This window comes from Ochotona curzoniae, unplaced genomic scaffold, assembly GCF_017591425.1.
Source record: "Ochotona curzoniae isolate NIBS_2020 unplaced genomic scaffold, NIBS_Ocur_1.0 contig_2235, whole genome shotgun sequence".
In the NCBI taxonomy this organism is placed as follows: domain Eukaryota; kingdom Metazoa; phylum Chordata; class Mammalia; order Lagomorpha; family Ochotonidae; genus Ochotona; species Ochotona curzoniae.
In genome coordinates this window covers 1,119,248-1,140,703 of record NW_024465384.1, presented here as the reverse complement: position 1 = coordinate 1,140,703, position 21,456 = coordinate 1,119,248, and the positions used below count along the sequence as shown (strand labels likewise).

At 41.0% G+C, this 21,456-nt stretch overlaps 1 protein-coding gene across 4 annotated transcripts in view; it reads left to right on the top strand.

Moving 5' to 3' along the window:
- Positions 1-21,456, top strand: part of ERC1 (ELKS/RAB6-interacting/CAST family member 1) — a 276,756-nt gene that overhangs the window by 153,999 nt on the left and 101,301 nt on the right. The gene's annotated exons all lie outside the window — the stretch shown is intronic.

The following is a 21,456-nucleotide window of genomic DNA, read 5'->3' as shown; positions in this document are numbered from 1 at the left end:
TAATAAGTTGACTTTCTGATTCTCTGGAACAGATTTGGTCAGATATGTAGTTAATCCTGGTCAAAATGAGTTATTTGTGCCGCTTCAGTGAATTGTAAAATACTGTAGCATCTGCACGCGTGTATGCACATATATCTGAATACTCTCTGAGTTTCATAAACCCCCTGAAAGGTCAAGGCATTTGATGCAGTTTCGGGGTAGGCTAGGAGAGGACTGTAGTTCTGAGACCATATGATGAATACCCAACTTTTTAAAATGCTCGTTACTAAGAATCTTTGCAAAAATGCACAGAAGCAGAGCGCTAAGTATAATGACCCTTCATATACCCATTCCACAGAGTGCCGTAGTGAAAGTCAGCTTTTAAAAATGGTCCCTTTTAACTCTCTCTGCTGTGTGTTGTTTCCCTGTTTGCCACCTCTCCCCACCCACGTGTGGACTCCTGAGGCGGTAATCTTGTGAAACATGCACACAGCTGGTAGTACATACGTAGATGTTTGTTCTTTTCTAGCATTATGTGTATCTCTTTTGGGAATCCACTGGCGCCGTCTCATTTACTGTTCCCAAAACTTCACCACTTACCAACATGGAGGCATTTTTCATATTTTACCAAAACCAGATGTATCCCGGGATCCCTCGCTCACATCAGTGTTACACCACTTGTTATCCCTGCCTCTGGGGAGACATTGTCCTCCTGCTTAAAGGCCAATTTTGCATCTCTGTCCAGGTTGTTAGTGCCCCTTCCCTCCCCTGCAGTCTGCCTCTCAACTTCCTCTCACATAATCCTTGTACACTGCATGAATACATAGTCTCTCCTTGGTTAAACTGAACATTCTTCTCCATTTTTACGAATTATTTTCCATGATTCAGGTTTGTGTTATTACCGTCGTATAGTCCTTGGCTGACAGCTGCAAGTTTAACATTCTGCCCTTTCAGTGTATCCTGGCTTTGTGGGTGTGGACAAGGGTAGCCCCTCTAGTGTGGTATTGTCCGGGTGTGTTGAACTCTCACTTTGGAAATCCAGAAGCCTGCTGCACTGTGTGCGTGCTGCATCTAAGGAACCTGCCGCTGGAGTCTGCCTCCACTAGTTAGGCTGTGACCCTCGCCGGTCGTGGCTGACTCTCTGCTTCTTCCGTCGTAGTACAATTGTTTCTGCTTCATAAGACATCTCAAAAAAATCAAATAAGAAATTCAATGTAGAGAATTTGAGAACAGTGCCTGGTGCTGAAAGCACTCGATGGTTTCCTGTTATTACCTCGTTTTGTGGCTTTTCAGGTAATGGTTCGCGGGAGAATAAAATCACTGAAGTAAAATTTACGAGGGAAAAGGCAGCGTCCTACCTGAGACTTCCTTAACAGACAAGCTCTACAATCAGGAAGTGAATGTCAAAATTACTTCTGTTTTGATAATGAAACAAGTGGAAGAACATGCTCAGTGTGACTAGGGAGTTTGAAGTGTTAGGAGTATGAGGGAAGGGAATTGGACAGACAGACTGCACCACGCATGCGTGTGACTCTGGCTCTGAAATAAGAAAGAATCTTCGGTCCACAAAAGGCAGTTAGCGTACTCGCAGAGAAAGGCTCTCCAGAAAAGCATTAACGTAGTCTAGCTTTCTGGAATATTCCTGGCTTCATGAATCCAAGAAATGACCTAACAGTTCTTTCCCTTTCCCTAGCACTCAGGCTTGCAGATGTTTGAGTTTCTGTAACTGATAAATGGTGGCCACAAATTTGGAGAGAGGTGAAACTGGCTCTTGGTAATGTGCCAACGATGCATTAGAAATGTTTGAGTTGGTTAGCCAGCCCAGGAGAGAAGGAACAATTTTATTAGCGGATCCCACAGCGGTATTTCTTCTCCTTATGCTGTGGTTTTGTTAGCCATTATTTTTTCATTCCACTTTTATGGGTAGCCTCTTTCCCTTAAAAGAAATGATGAAAGAGAATGGCCGAAAATAATAAAATCACAACTGTAATAAGTGTAATAAATGTTGAGTGTCAGATGAGGTACCCAGGTTCACTATTAAGAATTCTGCATGGTCTGGTTCACTCCTGCCTGCTCTGCTTCAGACTCTTCCCGCAGTCCCGGTCATATGTTACCATTCCGAAGCAAGCCTAAGAGACTTTTGAAACAAATAAAATGTCTTATCAAACTGTGAATTTGACCACCATGGGAACTGGTTTGCTGAGAGAGGGAGTGGCAGAGGTGTTTGCTGAGTAGTGCACTCTAGTCTGCCGGCAGCGGCCTGTATCCTGAGCTGTCGTGCCAGCCATGACCGTTAACTGGACCATGCTACATCTTCCTGTGGGTCTGTGTTGGATAGCGTCATTGTTGTTTGCATTCCCTAACTTGGAAGTCAGTAGGCATCATGAAATGGTTTAAAAAGAGTTTAAATTAGTTTAAACTCTTCTAAAGGTTCACTCCCCACAGATGCCCACGGCAGCTAGGGCTGTACCCAGGCAAATGCCAGAGGATGATCGCTCTTATCATCTTGATTGAATGTGCTGAGTGCAGGCTGCCTGAGACCTCCATCCTCTCCTGCCTGTCTGCTTTCCTCAGACAAATGGGCAGCTTTGCTGAGCACAGAGCAGGGCGGCAGGACATATTGGGATCTCTGCTGGGCATTATTTTTCCCTTGCATAACCGTCTATCTGTAAGAATTGCAACTGGTCATTTTCTAGATGTTTCTTAACCATTTTCAACAAATGGGTTTTAGAGATTCTTTTCACTATTACCTGTTTTAGTAGACGTTGATAAAGATTTGAGGTTGATCATTTCACTAGCCTAGTTACTAAGGCTGATGGCCTGCCACAGTCTGCCTTAGCTGGACACTATAACCAGGAGCTAAAGCAAGGCATCAAACCTAGGTTTTGCAGTGTGGGACACAAATATCTTAACAAGAGTGTTAACCACTAAACCAAATGCCCATCCAAGGAGAGTTTTTCGTGTGATAGTTTTGTAATCTTACTTACTAATTAGTTAGATGTAAATTATTCAAAGAAGGAAGTTGGCTGGTACAGTGACTCAGCATGCTAACCCTCCTCACTATGAAGCCAGCAATCTGTATGAGTGCCAGTTCAAGTCCAGGCTGCTCCACTTCCCATCCATCTCTGCTTAGGCCTGGGAAAGCAGTAGAGTATGGCTCAAAGCCTTGGGTCCTTAAACCTGGAAGACCTGGCTCCCAGCTATGGATCTGCTCAGTTCTGGCCATTTTGACTGTTTGTGGAGATCTTTCTTTCTCATTGTCCTTGGAAAATCTGCCTTACAAATAGAAATGAATCAAATTGCTAGTTCAAATGCTTACCCTTCACTGGATATTCTTAATGAGATAATTACAGCTAATCAATTTTCAGGAGTTAGTGAATTTTAAAATAAATCAATAGGAATTATTTAGTGTAAACAACAAGGAGAGAAAGAATTTCTACAGAACAAAAGGGCCTCAGTGTCACATAGGGCAATATGAAATGTATTAACATATACAGTGATTACTTAAAAATTTTTCATGGAGTTGGGGGCTTACGTTGTGGCATAGTAGGTAGCTCCTGCCTCTGGTGCTGGCATCCCATCTGGGCGTTTATTCATGTCCCACTGCTGCACTTCCAGTTTAGTTCCCTGTCAATGGCCAGAGAAAGGCAGCAGGAAATGGTCCAAGTCATTGGGTCCATGACGCCCAAATGGAAGACCCAGAGGAAGAAGCTCTTGTCTTTGGCTTGGCTCAGCTCTGACCCTGGGAGTCACTTGGAGAATAGGCCAACAGGTAGCAGATCTCACTCTCTCTGTCTCTTCTTCCTTCTCTCTCTCTCTTTCAAATAAATAAGTAAATCGTTGCCCTTCTCTGCCTGGATTCAAGTCACATTAGGATCAGCTGATGTTAAGTAGGAAGTGTCATGAGGTGCAGATGTGTTTAGTAAGCACATCCACTGTGCATCGCGGCTGGGCAGCTCTGTGCCCTGGATAGAAGTGCTTGTTGCCCATCCCCACGCTTGGGTCTTCTGCCTGCCAGGAGGCTGGGCTTGCTGCCATTGCCCAGTATCACGACCAAGTGTCACATCAATCCTGGGAGCTGGGAAAGAGATCCAGATGAAGGCCACGCTTTCACGTTGGAGTCATTATGTAGTAAAACATTCTAGGTTGAAGCATCCTAAGTCTGGGATTTTCTATACTGTAATAAGATTGCTTTCCATTTATGAAATAGACAATGTCAAACATATTTGAAAGCCATAAAGATTTTGATAAATTAAGATGCCTGTTGTTAGCCCCAGAGAAACTACTGAAATGAGAAGCTACTGAAATTGCAACACAGATAAAAAGCATTGAAGACCCAATAGAAGAAATAAAAATTAAATGCTAGAAATTAATTCACTAGCCCAGAAGGAAGGGGCAGTAAAGTAGAAACAGAGGAAGCAAGAGCAAGAATGAATAGCTGAGTCAGCCGCATGAGTACTTGACATCCAAATCAAACAGACTAAATACTCCCATTGAAGAACAGAGATTATTAGAATGAGTTTTTAAAAAAGAAATTAGGCCCAAGTGTGTGCTCTCTGTATACATTACCATGCTTATTTGTGTTTATTAACAAAGATAGGTTAAAATGAGCAGAAAGGGTAGGGCTTAGAAACAGGAGTCATAAGAATCTTGATTGATATGAGCCATATTAACAACAAGCAAAGAGGACTTCCAGGCAAACGGTATTCCCAGAGATTAACCAAGCACATGAGATAAAGGGGCCAGTTCAACAGAAAGGCATGCGGATCCTTCATATGTACATGCCTGGTAACAAAGCTTCCAAATTCAGGACTGACAGGACCTAATTAAGGAAACAGACATGTTTGTAGTATTGGTCATCACTGAAGAATCTAACTCTATTTGTAAGAAATTGGTAGCAAGAAAAAAAAAGTACAGAAGATCTCAAGTCTAACAATTTGACCAATTTAATATTTGAAAAAAATTTTCATTCAACAACTGGAAGAATCTCATCTCTGAGATACTGGTACGTTCACCAGCACATAAATTCAGTAAATTCAGAAGGCTGCAGCATGTCAGTTCTCTAGCCACTGTGGAATTAAGGTAAAAGTAAAATGAAGATATTTAAGACATCTCTCAAACATTTGGAAATTCAATAACGATTCTAAGTATCGACTCCAATGAAGCCATGAGGAAGATAAGAAATTGTGAACTGGTGAAAATAAAAAAAATTCACATGTCACATTTTGTTTCATAGCTCAAATAGTGCTTGCAGGATCACTCTGTAGATCATTTTATTGGAAAAAGGGTACGAGTTTAGAGTCAGCGATCTGTATTTCCACACTAGGAAACTAGAAAAATGAAGAACAGTAAGTACAAAGGAAGTAATAAGGATGGCAGGAATAAGGAAATTAGGAAAAAATGCAGAAAATTTTTTACATCAATTGTAGTTCTTGTTTCCCCCACATTGACTTATATTTGTAACATGATCCGAGTCAGCGTCACAGAAGTCTTTTTGTAGAAACTAATCATTGCCATCTAAATTTCTGTGATATCTAGTGAATCCAGCCAACCAGTCTCATTTTGGAAAAGAACAGGATTGGAAAACTTCTTAGACTACTAATGTTAAATGAAGTCTTGGGGGTGAACCACAATTATGAAAACAATTTGGTTATCAGCATGAAGATAGATGTAGAAAAATGAAATGCAATGAAGAGAACTACCTATAAGAGTATGTTGGTTATGAGGGACACCTGGAAGAAGCTCCTGGCTCCTAGCTTTGGATCGGCCCAGCTAAGCTGTTGTGGCCATTTGGGCAGGGTAAAGCAGCAGGTGGAAGACCTCTCTCTCTCTCCTTCTCTCTGTGTAAAACTTTTAAAGAAAAGTGTATTAGTTAAATGAATCAATGTGATTGAATGAGAAAACAGTGAACTTTCCCACAGTCATGCAGATGTGACTGGTTGTAGGGTTAGAAATGGGTAAAGATCTTACAGACCTCATGCTTTATACAAAATTAATTCAAAATGGATCATAAGCCTAAACTAAAGGTAAAACTAGTCTTTTGGGGGTGGACAGAAATTATTTGGGTTTGTGATGTGAATTTAACCTTAAAACGAGAAAAAAAAAAAAGGCTGGCACCAGAGTGTAGCAGGCTAATCCTCTACCTATGGTGCCAGCATCCCATATGGGTGTTCATGCAAGTCCTGGCTGCTTCACTTACAATCCAGATCCCTGCTCATGTGCCGGGGACAGCAATGGGGGTTGGCACTAGTGCCTGGGCCCCTGCACCCACAAGGGAGATGCTGAAGAATCTGCTAATTCCCAGACCAGTCTAGCTCGGGCCGTTGCAGCCATTTGGGAAGCTTCCTGGTCAGGAGCTTCATCTCAGTCTCCAGGTTGAGTGGCAGAGGCCCATCATGTGCTGAGACCGTCTGCCGCTGCTTTCCCCAGCACAGTAGCAGGGAAATGGATCAGAAGTAGTCAGGACCCAAAAAAAACACCCATGTGCGATGCTGGCACTGCAGCTCACTATGCCATCTCCAAAAATGAATGTTCTAAGAAGATAGACAAATAATTAATGGCTTTGAAAACACCTTTATTTATTTATTTACTTTATGCCATTAGTTAGATCAGGGTAGACTAAACCTTATTTAGAATAATTTTCTCTCTTTTCAAAAATTTCAAGAAATTAAAGATGCCTGTTTCTTTGTGGACTCACTGCATGTTTTAGATCCTGTGCTAGGAACTGTGCATAAGTTACTGATAGGAAGATGGTCTTTCTCTTAGCCTCTCAGAACCACAGGCTTCTACAACATATTTTATGATAACATTTGTTGGAAAAATCTTCATTGTTTATGGGTTGGAGTAAATTACAACTCTCTCGAACCACAATTTTACGTAAAAAAGGAGCAAAAGACAATGATGAAAGATGTGCTCACTGCTCATCTCTGCTGCTGAAATGTTACTTTGTTCTCTGAGTCCCTAAGAGTTGCTTCCGCTTAAAACTCTAGCCCTTCCCCAGCCTTTATCTGTATCTTATGGAATACTGGTTTATTTTTCCAGTATGCCTGAGGGGGCGGGGCTGGAGGGGATCCTCTGTTCCCAGCATGCTCCTGGTTATGAGCTCCTGTTGCCTTGGCTCCAAGCGCCGTACTGCAGGATAAACGCCTTTGTATCTCATTATATCTTAGACTTTATAAACTCTAGGTGCAGACACAGAGAGAGAGCACACTGTACTATTTAAATGAGCCATGACAACCACGGAGTGGAACTCACTGCTGGGAAGTAGACCAGCTGGTATTGAAGGGGCTTATTCTGCGTGGTAGTGGCTCAACCCGTCCATACTGAAGTGGAAACTGGATGAGTAAACCTCTTTCAGCTGCTGATTTCCTGGAGCGATAAGAGAGACACACTATAGCAGTGGATTTCCATCTCTGCATGGAAAATTAAACTAGAGATCATTTTTTTATTTCTGGTCTGATTTTTTTATGTGTTTTATTTTTATTTTCTTGGTAGGTTTAATGTAGCTAAACCCTTCCGGTTTTCAGTGCTAAGACATCAGGAGGGGAGTTAAGTTGTATAGTAAGCAGCTCCACTTGCTAGAAATGACGCCCTCTTGCCATAGAATTAGCAGTAACTTTCACATGTGGAAGAGAGTCAAATCAGGAAGTTCCTCGACCAGTACAGATAGGTATCCATGTTCCATTTGGGTCTTTGCTAAGTGAGTGTGTTAATTATCCGTTTCCTTCTATTGTAATCATACATGTAAATATATAATCATATCCAAGTAAGCACTCAACATACATTAACTTTTATGTGCATATGACATGCAGCTATCTGCAGCGATGTGGCAGGGTTGTGGTTTCTGTCTGGGGGTACCTGAGGTTCAGTGCCGCAGTTCTCAGCAGTGCAGCTGGGCTCTGGGGTGACGGCAGCTGCAGACTGTTGAGCAAAAGCCAGTGCTCCCATGCTCCTTGGGCACCACCTTTGCATCTCTGCAAAACAGCCGCTTTAGCAAATCTTCCCTGGTGTCAGATTCCGCGGGTGGGTTGTCTTCAAAGAAAATCCATTTTTTTTCTCATGAAGATAGCTCACCAAATCACTTGACTTTGTTTGACTACATAAAGGAATAGTTGAATCTACTAAATGTTCCCCAAAAGAAGTCCTTTGTCATTTTACCCTAAGATGAGTCAGCACATAACTCCATTTATTCCGGCTTTGTGGGATTTATAGAATGCTTGGATCCCAAGGCCCTCTATAAATGTGTGCTCTTTAGAAGTTGAGATGATAGATGGCATTCTGAATGAAGTTACACAGCTGACTCCACAGTGCCACTGGACTGAGGAGATTCTTTGCTGTAGCTGCTTCTGCCCTTTGTACTGCATCTTTTAGCTTTGGGGGCATCCATGTTGCATCCTGGCAAAAAAATACATTATTGTTTTCTCTTTATATTTTTACTTATTTCTATTGGAAAGTCAGATACACAGAGAGGAGGAGAGACAGAGAGGAAGATCTTCTGTCCATCCATTCACTCCCCAAGTGAGCGCAACGGCCGGTGCAGCACCGATCCGAAGCCAGCAGCTCGGAGCCTTCTCTGGGTCTCCCACACAGGCGCAGGGTCCCAAGACTTTGAGCAGTCCTCTGCTCCTTTCCCAGGCCCCAAGCAGGGAGCTGGATGAGAAGCAGGACCGCTGGGACCAGCACAGGCGCCCACATGGAATCCCGTGTGTGCAAGGCGAGGATCCCTGCCGCTAGGCTACCATGCCAGGACCTTTGTTGTCTCTTTTACAGTGTAAGAAGAAACCACAGCTCTTTTCTGTTTTTGTTTCAGAGCAGAGCATCCCTTTATTCATCACTCCTGTTTAAGTAAGCTGCTGATTTCATTATTCTGCCCCAGATTTTTAAATTTAAAATTGGCCCATTTTTATTTGCTTTTTTAAATCAGAAAATTCATGTCTCGCATCGTTTTCCTCTATCTCAGCTTGTTAAAGCGGGATTATAAATGTAGACCTTCAACTTGGAAATTTCTGTGTATTTCATTGACTAGAACTGAACTGTAGGCTGATAAAAAGCACTAAATGAAAATATTATGGTCTCTCGCTGCACTCCATTGTACATGTAATGTACTGTGAACAGTGGTAGCTTTGATTCATTGTAAATCCCAGCTGAATGCTGGCAACATGGTACAAAATGCCAGCAGATAAATCCCAGAGTTATATTTGTGTTTGGTCATTGTGCATATGTAAGATCTCACTTGGTTATGCAAAAACTAGTGTTGTTCTGACTATTGGGCAGTGTCCTAGCCTCTGCTGGAATAAGGTGAGAATCAGTGGTTGATGAATTCTAATATATTTGCTGTTAAGTTTCTAATTCTTCTTTAGAAATGTTCTGCATGAATAGTAGTATTTCGTAAGCAAGTTTCCCTTGGATCCCAGTGTTGTAAATTAACAGCAAAGACCTGAGGAAGAGAACAAAAGGACTTAAGTTCAGTTGTATTAAAATGAAAATTTAATGAAAAATCAAAGCCATTTATGTTGCTTCTGAATGCACAAAATGAAAGGGAAAAAAAAAAAAAGACAATTTGAAATGTCTTGAAATTACATGTTGGACTTTATAGTAGAGCAGAGATTCCCAAATGTTCTGGGCTCCAGCACAGTTAGTATACTTTACACAACCCTAGGCCAACATAAATAATTAACAGTTCCTAACATTACTTAGATTCATACAGTTAAATATTTATTGTTTTAGTCACTTCAAAGTAATGTAGATATTAGTAATAATTAAAGATTAAAAGATTTTAATATAATTCTTGAGTAAATAAAATTATTTAGAAATGAGCATATGCTTATTGAGTATTGCAGCTTTTAAGCCTGGGAGTTAGATTGAACTCCAGTACCTTGATTTCTTGCTTCATGTTGATTTCTGGGCATACTGTACTATTATTAATCTAGTAGCCCTTAAAAAATTGTGTATTGAGTGCAAACCCCCAAGATGTGGGTATTTGGAAGTTTTTCATTTTTCTTTTGGGGCATGGCTAAGTCCTGAGAATGGAGTGCTCACGTGTAGAATTAGTGCCATCAGGCCCGGTGTGGTGGCGCAAGGGGTTAAGGTCCTCGCCTTGCACGCCCAGGATCCCATATGGGTGCCGGTAATCCCGGCGGCCCTGCTTCCCAACCAGCTCCCTGCCTGTGGCCTGGGAAGGCAGTTGAGAACAGCCCAAAGCTTTGGGACACTGCACCCATGCGGGAGACCTGGAGGAGGCTCCTGGCTTCCGGCATAGCATCGGCTGTTGCGGCCACTTGGGGAGTGAACCATCAGATGGAAGATCTTCCTCTCTGTCTCTCCTCTCTGTATATCTGCCTTTCCAATAAAAAAATAAAATAAATCTTTAGAATTAGTGCCATTATGGAAAAGACCCCAGAGTTCTTACTCGGCTTCCTGCTATGGAAGGAAGATGGTGAGAAGCTGCCAGAAAGCAGGCTAGCATCAGATGCTGCCTGCACTGGTGTCTGGCTGGCCTTCCACTTTCTGTGTGTTCCTCCAGAACTTTGGGATATTTCTGTTGTTAGAAATCCACTAGTTCATCCACTAACTAGTTCACTCTCCAAGTGGCCACACTGGTCAGGGCTGGACCAGGTCAATACCAGAAGCCTCATGCTTCATCTGGATCGCCCGTGTAAGTGACAGAAGACCAAGCACTGGAACCCTTATCTACAGCTTTTTCCCAGGTCATTAGCAGGGAAATGGATTGGAAGTGCAGCAGCCGGGACTTGAACCACCGCCCACGTGGATGGCTGGCATTGCAGGCAGGTAGCTTTGCCCACTGTGCTGCTACTACATGCACAAAGGGGGACTGGATGGGCCTTCAGCATAGGCAGCTAAACCCAAAGAGAGATAGAAAGGGCTGAACTAAGTACTTATGTCTCTTTAAAACCTGCCTCCCAAGGGATTGAACTTGGAAATAACCATAAAAGTGTTGAGAATGAAAATTTTACCCTAACAAAGGGTAACAGGCTGTGGGGATGCAGGAAGTCACGTACCTGGTATGAACTTTCAAGAAGATATACCATCTTACCTGTTCTTAACTGCACTGAATGGGATAACCTGAAATATCCAAGAGCCCTTGAACAGGTAAAATGACATTCACCATAAACTTCTCTTTTTGTACCCAACCACAGTAACATTGGCAGTCTGCAACTAGCCTCAGTTGATTAGTATAAAAGCTCTTAAGACCACAAGAAACAGTAGAGAGAGATGCATTTGGCGTGTGCAGTTTCTAGAAAATTATTTAAATACTGCTTTTATTATGACTGTCCGTAATTGCCATATTAATGGGAACCTTTCATTGCCCTGTGTGCATATGAAAAAAATCAGGCTTTTTTTTTTCTTGCGCAGGTGAACGGTTTCTGTTGGGCACAGGCAGCCAGGACTGAATTAAATACAATTTTGTTTTAGGTAGCTCTCCATGGTATGAAATTTGTAAGCTTAGTTAGCTCAGAAAATGCTGAATTACTGTACTGTTACCAATCATTCTTCTGGCTGTCCCATCTTTCTATGAAGATGTGTCACATAGTTTTAAAAAATAGTAATAAAAATAAGTTTTCTACCAGCTGAATAGCATGAACTTTTACAGGTTTGGGGAATATAAACACGTATTCTGTTTACTATTTATGAGGTATTTCCACTATGTAAAACTAAGCCAATTGTTATGCGGTTTGAGATGCACAGTTTCACTTTTAGGAAACTACCATTCCCACTCCCCCTACTCCAGCCTGATTGTGTCTTATTTCTCAGCATCCTATTACTCAGTGCCCACGTTGAGTAGCACAATTTCTTTTTCAAGGGATGCATTCTCTGTTTTCCATGTTTACTGTGCGTGTTAATTCTGTCAAGAGCCGTGGGTGAGGAATGGAACGGGGGAAGTAGGAACTCTGAATAAAACCCCCTGTAATTGTGATTCCATACCCCGTAGGATGCTTTTGCTCTCAAAGTAGCATCGCTCACCGCCCTGTTGATGCTTTTACCTGCCCTCTAGCTTCAAGCAACAACAGTACCAAAAAGCAAACCACACCAACCACTGCCACAGGCAACAGAAAGTGATGCACTTACTGTGTCCTCCTAAACCGCACGTGGGGACAAGGACTGTGACGAAACACTTATCTCAGAGAAGTGAGACAGTGTTCTGTTTATATATGAGTGTTTTAATATGTTGACTTTGGTTGGTTCTTTGCTCAGATGTAAGATAATTCATTCTATAAAATAGCGTTTACTTTTTAGGCTCAGATCATCCATCATATTTGTGAGCGTGTGGATCCTTCCATATTAGTTGAATTTGTTCTGAAAGGTTTTACTTTGAAAGTTCCTTTGTCTTTGTGTTGCAGCCACTTTCATTTTCACATTTGTCACATTGCACCCCGCCCCCCCCAGATGACTGTACCCAGTCTTCCTAACCCTTCTGTCAAATCTAGGTTGTCTGACATGGCAACGTTCAAATGAGTATTCCGTGAGGCAGATGGCTTCTCTGTCGCTCGGGACTGTGCTGGTTCATGTTTGATGGCCTTCTCAGCAATGTCCTACCACAGCAGCCATTTGGAAGTGAGCAAGCGGTTGGGCAGCTTTCCTGTGCCTTCCCTTACTCCCCCTCGGTCACTCTGCCTTTCACCTAAAGAAATCTCTTTTTTGAGGAACATAATGAATTACTGATACATTAGAGGTTGTTTTCCTTACCTTACAAGAAGTATATATGGTTGGCCAGTTGGGGCTGCTGCAGTGATGTCATGATCCCAAAGAGGGCTGGATCCCAGTGTCCTAGCATATGACTTTCCTTCTCCGGCTTGCAGAATGGCTGTGCACATAGGCCTTGAAGGCATATCCCAGTGTAAGAAAAAGAACCAGGGGAAAAAAGTATGTGCCAACCATATCAAAAGCCCATCCACTAGATTTATTCTTAATTTTTATTGGCAAGAACGGTGCAAAATGTTCTTTCCCTCCTGACCACCATCTGCTGCAAAGGAGTCTAGAAAAAGCCTAGTTGAGCAGGGTATTCAATACAAAATGCAGACAGCATTAGTGAACAGGGTGGGATGGTATTGAACAGAAAATTAGCAATACCTGCCACAACTTGCATGTTCAGAAACATATACAACTCCTGTCAGGCTACATAAATTACCAGACCAGAATCAGGCTTTTTAAGACACAGAAAAGCTACTGCCTCTCATATCCTAAGTCAAACTTTATGAAAAATTGAACAATATGTACATAAAGCCCCCCCTCCCTAAATTCAATGACTATTTTAATTTTCTTTAGAAATACCAAATTCTATTTCTGCAATTTTGTGTAGTTGCTCTCCTTTTATGTTGACGTTGGTCGTAGTGATTGGCTGGAAGGCATGCTGATGCTGCTTCATCGACCCGCCTGTTGTCTGTGTCACCTCTCTCCTACAGCAGTACTTCCTACACAGCATAGAAGAAAGGTGAGAAGGACAGCCAGATTGTAATTCCAGGAGGTTCTGTTTTCTGTAGAGATTGAAGAAGTTGTTTAACTTCTGTAGGCCATTTGTTTCTTCATCTGTGAAACGAGAACATTGTGCCTCTAATTAAAAAAAAAAAAAATGGACATAGAACATAGACAAACAGCTCACAAAAATGTGCCAGTGAAACTATAAGAAAATATTAAACCTGCCTTATTACAGAAGAAGAAGAAACTCAGGTAAAAGCTATCTCTCTAAAATCTAACATGGTAGCAGAGAAACAGTGCCTGGTAGCAGTAAGAGTATAAACGGGCTGACATTATAGGTAAAGCTGCCATCTGTGGCAGCAGCAGACCTTATGGGTGCTGGTTCGTGTCCCAGCTGCTCCACTTCTGATCCAGCTTCCCTACTAATGGCCTGGGAAGAGCAGTGGAAGATGGTATTTGGGCCTATGCAACCATACGGGAGACCTGGATAAAGCTCCTGGCTCTTGACTTCGGCCTGGACCAGCTCTGTTTGCCTTGGCCAATTGGGCAGTGAGCCAGCTGGTGAAAGATATTTTTCTTTGTCTCTGTCTCTCTTTGACTTTTAAATTATGTAAATATATATTTTTTTAAATGAAAAGAAACATGTACTGTTGCCATGTACTTGACATGCGCATAAGATGATCTGAAGTGATGAAACCAACTTTCCAATAAATAAGCACATAATTTAATGTCAAACCGTTTTTTTCTAAAGACATTCTAAACCATGCGCATTTATATGGGTTTTTTTTTTCTACATTATATGATGATGCTTCAGAAAGCTCATGGAAAATGGAATGAGGAAAAAATAAGTTTATTTTCATACAGAATGACTTTGGAATGCATTCATAGTTTTTGCATGATAAACATTTTCCATGAACTTGTTGATGACCCCACATGTGTGTGGATTTCGAAATTTTTTGTGTCAAAATAAACTTTTCCTTTCATTCCATTTTCCAAGTAGTTTTTGAAGTATTCTCATATTAGGATAGAGACAACCACTTTAAAATACAGATAATGTGGTTTGTTAACAACAAAATTAATCTTTTGCTTTAGTTGGTCTGATTTGGTCTTATCTAGTTCATGTACAGTGAAACTTGAATGAAACATTCCCAAAAGAAGGCTGCTTGATGGTCTAGTTCCATAACAGACTTTTGCATCTTGTATTTCTTCACTGGAATGTATTGTGAACACTGTACTCAGAAGCTTTTCTGCAGTATTTTAAAGCATTGAGCTGTCTTGCTTCCCAGACTGATCATCCCCAGACTGATTCCTGGTACTGTTGTACCTATAAAACACTCAGGCAATTTACATCCTAGACTTGATTCCTTAAAACGAGAGCGACGAGAGGCGTGCTGCAGATGATGTCATTGAATTTGTAGGAAGACAGTTAAGCGAATCGTGTTCCTTACATTCATCAGTTTGTAAAACTCACAGTCGTGCCACTTCTAGAACTGCGAACCCACACTTACAGCTGATAGCCAGTTCTTTGAAGCAAATGGGCAGTTTTAGGTTTAACTGAGCATTGATGACTATGAAGTATATAAGATTATATGAAGTATATAAGAAATTCTTGACCAACCTTCACTTGACCCATAACCCACTTGCCAAATTCATTGAGACCTTGTTTTCTCTCTGTTAACAGTAATGATTGATGCAAACGGCATGCTGGAAAAGCTATTAGGTTATTCTTGAATATACCATCTCAGTTAACTTGATAAATTGCATCATTACTAAAAGTTAGGTTTGTACCCAGACTTGTTCCGGTTGTTCTTAATATTATAATTATGTATTTACCATTATATGAGACAGTAGCTTATAATAAAATATTTTTATGAAACTAAAACTGAATGTTTTCAAAATGTAGGTAAGTCACTCAAAGGTTGCTGTTGTTGAGTTTTGTAAAAGTCAATTATTGAACGAGAGTTTTTATGTGTAAAAGTATTTCAGATTGAAAGTTTTTTTTCCAATGTCTTTATGTATGAGCCCCAGTTTACCAAAGCCAAACCTGGAAAGGATATGTAAAAGATACTGCTTTCTGCTTTTGCAATAAATAAATCTTTTCAGAAAAAAAAGAAAGAAAAGAAAAATGGAACGTTTTTAACTTAAAAATGGAACTTAAAGATGGAATTTAATTCATCAGATTATATGGTGAGATTTTGGGACCTCAACTACATAAAAAAAAAAGTTAAGCAGTGCTCACTTACCATGTATAATTATTTGGCTTTTTTACACTTAGTGAACCCTTTAGTCAATGACCTTGCAAACCTGAATGTGATATAAAAAGTCCCCCTATAGTTTCTTGAATTAATAAGTAGAACTAATTAATAAGTGAACTTGCAAAGGTAGAGCTTTATATAACCTGTAAATATGATAAATTATTGGTGAAATTCTATAGAGACCTGATTCTAAAATGATACATAACCAAAAGTTTACAGCACCTTTCCCATGATGTGAGATGTGTTATCTTTTAAGATTTAGCACAAGCTAAAGTAAATGCGTTGCTCTGAACTTCGGTGTCAAAGAAAAATCTATCCAAGAATATGGTAATTCAGGGAGATTTTTAAGAGTCCGACTTTTCAAAACTGTTCAGAAAGGCTTAATTCTGAACCTTGAGAAAGCAGGACAGCCGCATCATGACATGACTTGCCTGGGTTGGTATTTTCTGAGATACCTGCCAGTGGGAATTAGAACCCTATGGGCATAACCAGAATAGACTTAATTATTGGCTTACCATATTTAAATCAAAATGAAAAGCTCATACAAAATTTTGCACCCATCCCCTGAAAAAATGTGGAGCTGTTTTTGGACTAAAATTTCATAGCTTTTGTGGCTAATGAGGCATGAAATAAATTGGCAAGCTCCCACTGCGCTGAGTACAGTGGTACAGTGTGCATTTTCTAATTCCCAGCCCTTGGGATTCCAGCAGAGGTCACAAATTAAACAAAGTCAGGATTAATCAAAACTACAATCAAATAAAACCCAATCATTAATCCTCTCCTGAGTTACAATGGAGTGATTGTGTAATTGTGTGAGAAGCGCTGGAGAGGGCTCTTTTGTGGGATACAGGGAAATCAACATTAAGGTGTCAAACAGAAAAATGAAACCCTGCAGGTGAAGCTGTCTCTGGAGCCAAAAGAAACTGGCCATTTATGCAGAGTCGCAAGTGAACCTTGGGGGTATTGAAAGGAGCGTTGGCACCAAGTCACAGAGCATGCAGGCCTCTCGGTGGGGCCCTCCGCCGAGATTAGTTCAGGGGCCTCAGCAGGCCCTGTTTGCTCAGCAGCCCAGTGTCTGGGTGTAGCAGCTCCAGGCAACAGCCCCTGCCAGCTAACTGCCAGAAGTGTGCTGTGGGATCCTCGGCTCTTTGTCATTTTGAAAAAGAGGTCATAAGAAAGCATCTCCTCTATGGGAATAATGAAGTGTCCAAAATTACCATCAGTGAAATGCATGGGGAGCGGGGGTGGGGGGGCACAAAGGGAGAGTTAGCAAGGAACAGAACTTGAAGCCCACACATCTCCCACATTCTGAACTGACTTCTGAACTAATGTTTGCATTACGATAGTGGCCTCATTATTACTGCTATTTTATATTCCACAGTGATCATTTTCTTCATCATTTTTTTTCATCCTCATCTCAATTCGGTGTCAGTTTTGTTGTCTATTTTTCCAAGTCAACAATGCTAACTATCCAGTTATGCTAAGATTCTAACTTTAAGAATCACGGTAGCCTAGTGTCTGAAGTCCTCACCTTGCATGCACCTGGATCCCATATGGATGCCAGTCTGTGTTCCTGCTGCTCCACTTCCCCTCCAATTCCCTGTTTGTGGCCTGGGAAAACGGTCAAGGACAACCCAAAGTCATGGGACCGTGCACCCATGTGGAATACCCAGAAGAAGCTCCTGGCTCCTGGCTACAGTTCGGCTCAGCTCTGGCTGTTGCAACCACTTGGGGAGTGAACCAGCAGACAGAAGGGCTTTCTTTCTGTGTCTCCTTCTCTCTGTAGATCTGACTTTCCAATTAAAAAAATTATAAGTAAATAAACCAATCTTTTTTAAAAAAGAGTCACTTTGGATGCTTAGTTTACCCTAGCTTGTTTATGTTGCATGTGGGCATATTTTTGTGTGTGGTTTAAGAATATTACTTGCCTCTGCTTGTGAACTTTCTGTTGTGTCCGTGTACCAAATACAAGGATTCTAAAGCACTCACTGCATTTCAAAGTTAGTAGCTCATCTGAATACCTCAGAACAGGTTGTTGCCTGTTATCTCCTGACTCAGTCTTGAAGACCTACTAATTCATTTATTTCAAAGTCAGACTTACAGTGAGAGAAAAGAAGAAAGTCAAGAGATCTTACACCCCCTGATTTATTTCTCAGATGACTGTAGTGATCAAGGCTGGCCCAGGCTGAAGCCAAGAGCCAGGAGCTTCTTCATGTCTCCCATGTGTGTAGGAGGCCAGATATCTGGCCATCTTGCTTTTCGCAGGTGCGTTAGCATGGACTTGAATGGAAGGTGGAGCAGATGGGACACAAAACGGCCCCCATATGAAATGTTGCTATTATAGGCAACAGCTTTGCTTACTGTGCCACAGCTCTGTTCCCTAGGTTTAAGAGTTTGGGGTTTTTTTTTTTTTTCCTCTAAAGATTTATTTTATTTACTTAAAAGGCATAGCAACAGAGAGAGAGAGAGGTGATGGACAAATCATTTTTCCTCTTCATTCCCTAAATGGCTACCACAGTTGGGACTGGGCCAGACCAAAGCCAGGAACCTCATCCAGGTTTCCCATGAATAACAGGGGCCCAAGGACTTTGGTCATTTTCCATTGCTTTCCCAGGCACATTAGCAAGGAGCTGGATTAGAAGTGGAGCAGCCAGGATCTAAATTGGTGCTCATGTGGGGTGCTGGGGTCACAGGCAGGAGCTTACTAATTTTGCCACAATGCAGTCCCCTCAGTTTGAGTTTTTATATTACAAAATTTCTGTTTCTTGTTTTACCTTTTGCTGTTAATGTGTTAAATCCTCTGTGGAAAGATATGTGTGGGATCTTCAAAAAGGTCATTGAAAATTGGCATTAGGTTTCAGTTTCATTTTTACACACTCTTTGAAATATCCTCATGTGATCTTTTCTTCCAGATAAGTTAGTGACTAGTGTCCATAAGTTTGCATTATGAAACCTGTACTTAGATAATCTTGCTAAACTTTTGTTTCAGTGCTGTTATTTGTCTCTTCATTCAAGTTCTAACATCACATCACAGTTGATATTGTTATTGCAGCACATGCGTGAAGTTGATTTCATCACTAGAAAGTAAAGGCCTCAGAGTTTTAAAATCGTTTCCATAGTTTGGACTGCCACTAAGATGTGCTTGGAATATTTGAATCTTTTATCTCTTTGCTTGCCTGTGGTTAAGTTTCATCTTAAAGTAAATGTAGCTATGGCAGAAGTGGGGAAACGCAGAAAACTTCTGTGTATGTATGCATGTATTTGTAGAAAATGAAGGGAGGCTTTATTTTAGATTGTTTTTGTGTTTCTTGATTTTCAAACAAACCAATTGATCGATATGTTGTTTTGCAATCTGTATTTTAATTGAAGAATTTGTGATCATTTAAAAATGTTAACGTAAGATTTGTAATCTTTTTAGCAGGTGCTTTGTGTTCTAATGTGTTGGATTATTTAATCATTTCTCTGCTGAAGCTCATTTGTAGTTATTTCCAGTTTTATACATAGTATAGTCAGTACTGTTAAAAAAAAAATCATTATTCTAGAATCTTCTCCTGTGTGACAGCATCTTTGCCTAGAATAGTCCTTCATGGACTTGCTAAGTCCAAACATAATGCATACTTTATTTGGATAGCCTGTTGCTGACTGGCTCTGAGGAGGCTGCATCCACATTTGGATTCACCAGCTGTGTAGGAGCGTGTACGTGTCCTCACACTCCTGGGTAGACTGGATATAAATTTTTGCTGATCTGTTTCCATATTTGGGATACCTTATTATTGCTCTCCTCTCTAAGAGGACAACATTCTTCTCTCCTGTACTTAATTTTTCCTCCGATGTGTGTTTACTTCTGACACTTCACAATTACATACAGTGCTACAAAATAATACTCGTATAATATACAATTTCATAAATATAAAAGTAACCTTATGAAGAAGCCATTGCTTTTGTGTCTTAGTCCATTTCTGTTTTACTGTAGCAAAATGGTTACTTGAGTCTGGGTCATTTATAAAGAGGGTTGTTGAGGTGATAGTTTTGGAAGCTGAAAGTCTAAAATTGGTGTAGCTGCATCTCTTCAGTCCCTGGTGTGGCTCTCAGGGCATCTCACCTCAGAGTGGAAGCAGTGTGTATGTGTGTGTGTGTGAGAGAGAGAGAGACAGAGACAGAGACAGAGAGACACAGAGAGCGTGAACAGTCATGTGGGGAGTCAGGAGACTGGAGAGAGGAAGGGCCAGATTTGCTTGTGGGAACTCAGTCCACAGGACCAACATCACCTCCCTCTGAGGATGACGCCCTCACTTGATGCCACCTTGTAACACTGCCACACTCAGGACCAAACATCCAGCCTAAAAATCTTTGAGGAACCACAGACCGGCCACATCCATATCTAGGACAGAGTTCAAGAAGTGAAGTTGTAGGGTCAAAGGGTGTGTACATTTATAGCTGTAGTTGCTACTGTCAGGAGCAAGGTGAAGAGTGTGTATGGCTTGTTTAAAGGTAGGAAAATCAGATTACAAATGCATGCACGCATGCACACACACATGTTGTTATGACCAGTGTTTGAGGGCAAAGTTTTGAGTTTGTGTGTGTGTGTGTCTTTCAATCTTGTGAATGTATTATTTGTTTTCTTCACTTTTGAAAGACAGATATCCCATTGACTGGCTCACTCGCCAAATGCTGGCAACAGCAAGAGTGAGGCATGCCAGCATCAGACACCCAAAACTCAGTCTAGGTCTGCCATGTGAGTGGCAGGGACCCAGGTTCTTGAGCCGTCGTCTGCTGCCTCGCAGGGTTTACATTCACAGGTAGCCAAATCAAAAGCAAAGTAGGCAGGACTCATAACACACGTACCATTGTAGGATGCTGGCATCCAAAGGGACAACTTTAGTACTGCCTTCAAGCCCCAACCCTACTTATATAGTATTTGAAATTTTTTTCTTTGATATAGCAGCAAAAGATTGTTTCTTCAGATTAGAACTGTATTTAAATGTGCGCGGTATGACCTAAGTCACAATAGAACATATAGTTTACTTGGAACCTCAGTTTCTTCAAGTATGTAAAAAAAAAAACTAGTAAATGCTCATCTATTGTGAGAATGAAATGAGATATTGTATGTAGAATTACCTTAACACAGTGGCCAGCATAGGACGCAAGAGATAAATGGTGAATTTTTTTTAGATGTCTCTGATTCCCTCTGCCAGAATCATTTCTTTAATCTGAAATGCCTGGCAGATTATATTCAGAGGAATAAACTTAGTCATGGAATATGTGTTATCTGTTCTTTCTCTGTGTAGATATAAAGAACTGAACCATTTGTTTTACTAGGAGAGAGATCATTATTCTGGCTTGATTTTGTGACAGTGACGTCAAAAAAGTCATAAAGCTGTTATTAGACAATGGAAAAATGAACTTGAGTGGGACACTGATTATAAAATAGAGCTGGTGTAGTGCTTCAGAGAGTAAAGTACCTATCAGCCATGGCTGATGGGAGCAGTGCTGAAGCCAGGTTCATACATTATCCAGGCATGCATGTACTGTCTTGGCATTGGTGTTGTATGTGGGGGAATTGGGGGAGCCTGGGAAACGGGGGTAACTGAACCTACTTGTAAGCTAGCACAGTTTAGCCAATGATAGATTCTGGGTAGTTCCTACAGAAATAAATTTTGGATTCGTTTCTGTCTTACACTTGCACAGTGTAAGAACACAACTTTAAAATAATAAATCTTTCCACTGTAGTGTTTAAAAATATCTTGTGTTCCTTCCAAATTATTTGAATCTCCAAAGATTTCGTAGA